Raw genomic sequence first — 2,679 nt, 5'->3', positions numbered from 1 at the left:
GGGCCTCTCTGGGGTTCTCTTTCTTAGGACTCTCTGTACTTCCTGGGGTTGTATGTCTATTTCACCAGGTTAGGGAAGTTTTCCATCATTTTTTCTTCAAATAGCTCTTCATCTTCTTGTTTTCTTTCAGGTACCCCTATGACCAAGGTATTTTTACATTTAATTCTGTCTCATAGGCTCCTTAAATTACTATTATAGTCTTGGATGCTATTTCATTGCCATTCTAATTCAGTATCCTTGGCTTCTCCATATTCTATATAAGTGGTTCAATCATCTTTTTTATCCACTCTAATATACTCTTCATTTCAGATGTGTTCTTCGTTTCTGACTGGTTCCCTTTTATAATTTACATTTCCATTTTTATGTTTTCAATCTCTCATTTAAAGTTCATGCTGAATTCATCTACACTTCTCCTAAGTTCACTGAGCATCTTTATAACCAGTGTTTTGAACTCTGTATCTGTTAGATTGCTTGACTCCATTATTTCTGGATCTCTGTTCTGTTCTCTCATATGGTTTCTGCTTCTTTGTCTTCCTATTTTACTTGTCTTTGTATGTCTATTTCGATGTACTAAGCAAAGCTCCTAAGTATCCTGGTCTTATTAGCATGGTTTTGTGTAGTAGTTATCCAGTGGCACAGTCCTTAGAGGAGTTCAGCTGCAGTCCAAGTTTAACTCCAGCTTGTGCCCCTCTGGAGCCACCTGTTAAGTTTCAGCAAGCAATCCATAGATGCTGTGCTTATAGTTGCCTCAAGAAACCACACCAGAAACTGAAGTCAGCTGCCACCAAGGTGAGTCTAAGTGCTGCTCAGCAAGGGGCAGCTGACTAAGCAAGGACACACCTGGATGTGGCTTGGGTGGGGTCGCGAGTTGGGGCCATGAGGTGGAGTTTCAGGGAATCCTGTGGGTGAAGTTACCGCTGTTATCTAATTTGATGATGTTTCAGCTCTGGAGGCACTGAGTCCGTGGACAGTTGGGGAGTGGCTCAACAGAGGAAAAATAGATAATATAGGCACGTCTGCCTGTGAGAGTGCCTCGCCTCAGGCTCTCATTCCAACAACTCAGTGTTGCCCTGTTAGTCCATGATGCCCCTCGTCCCACCGACCTAGTGCTGGTGCTCAGAGTGAGCAGATCCGTCATAGAGAAAGTCCGGTCATGGACACGGCCCCTTTAAGAAGCGTGTGCAGCTCTCGGCTGCCGCTGCCGTAGCCTCTGTCCCATTGAGCTGCTCAGAACTGGGAAGCCTCACGTCTTTTCCCTCTCCTACCCTCTACCATTGCTAGATGAATAATTATTTCTCTCCTTAGTTGTAATACTTCTGTTCATGCAGTTCCCAGGTGACTTTTCTTACTGTTTGCTTTGTGTTTCTGTCACAACTTCGATTTGGTTTCAAGTGGTATGAACAAAGCCTCTATCATCTATGCCATTTTTCCCAAGCCCCATTATGTAATATTTAAGTGTATATACCTTATTCTGAATAAGGGTTGCAATTTCCTGTCTCTGTCTTTCTTTTAGTCATCTTACTTATGGTTTTGTATCTTTTTATCTTTTTGTTTCAGGTAGAATAACCCTTTTTAGTATTTTTTATAATGTAGCCCTTGTGGTAGAAAATTCCCTCAGTTTTTATATGCGTGGAAAGGTCTTTATCTCACCTTCATATTTAAAGGAGAACGTTGCTGGATATATTATTCTTTCTTGGTAATTTCTCTCTTTCAATAGTTTGAATATTTGATTCCACTCCCTCCTAAGGTGTAGAGTTTCTGATGAAAAGTTTGATGATAATCTCATGGGTTTTCCTTCATAGGTTACCATCTTCTTTTCCCTGGCTGACTTGAAAATTCTTTGTCAGTAATATTTGATAATTTTAACATAATATGTCTTGGAGAAGGGTTTTTTGGGTTGAGATAATTAGGTGTCCTGTTTGCTTCTTGTATTCCGGGATCCACTTCTTTCTGTAGGCTTGGGAAATTCTCGCTGACACTTTGAATAGGCTCTGTTTCTTTCTCCTTCTCTTCTCCTTCTAGAATCTCCATTATTTTTACATTGCTTTCTCTGATGATATCAGATAGTTCTTGTAGAGTTCTTTCATTTTTTTCCCCACTCTCAAGTCTCTTTCTTCTACCATCTGCATCGTTTCCAGATTTCTGTCTTCACTATCACTAGTTTTTTCCTCCCTCTGGTCAGCTCTATTTTCTAAGCTTGCTATTTCAGTTTTTCATCTCTTTTATTGAACTATTCACCTCCAGAAGTTCTATTTGGTTCTTTTTTAGAGTTTCAATCTCCTTGGTAAAGTATTATTGTTGTTCATTGATTTTTTTCCTGAGATCATTGAACCGTTGATCAGAATTTTCTCGCATCTCAAATTTTTTCAGAACTGCAATCTTGAATTCTGTCAGTTAAATAGCATATTTTTATATCTTAAAGTTTATTTTTTGAAGATTTTTCTGTTTTCTTTCTTTTTTCTTTTTTCTTTTTCTTTTGCTGAACTGCCTTGTCACCTTTGTTGTTCATGGTGTTTGATGGATTATTTCTCCACTTAAGCATTAATGGAAATGTATTCTGATTTTTAAAAAATTATTATTTAGAGCAATCCCTCTTTAGCAGGTTGATAAAAAGAGATCTTTCTTTTGTTTTCCAGTAAGTGGCACACAAGCCTCCAGGCCTCCTAGATCTATGCTTTG

This window comes from Pteropus medius, unplaced genomic scaffold (assembly GCF_902729225.1).
Source record: "Pteropus medius unplaced genomic scaffold, Ma_sr-lr_union100, whole genome shotgun sequence".
Classification (NCBI taxonomy): domain Eukaryota; kingdom Metazoa; phylum Chordata; class Mammalia; order Chiroptera; family Pteropodidae; genus Pteropus; species Pteropus medius.
The sequence above is the reverse complement of the archived record's forward strand: the minus strand, read 5'-3'. Positions refer to the sequence as shown.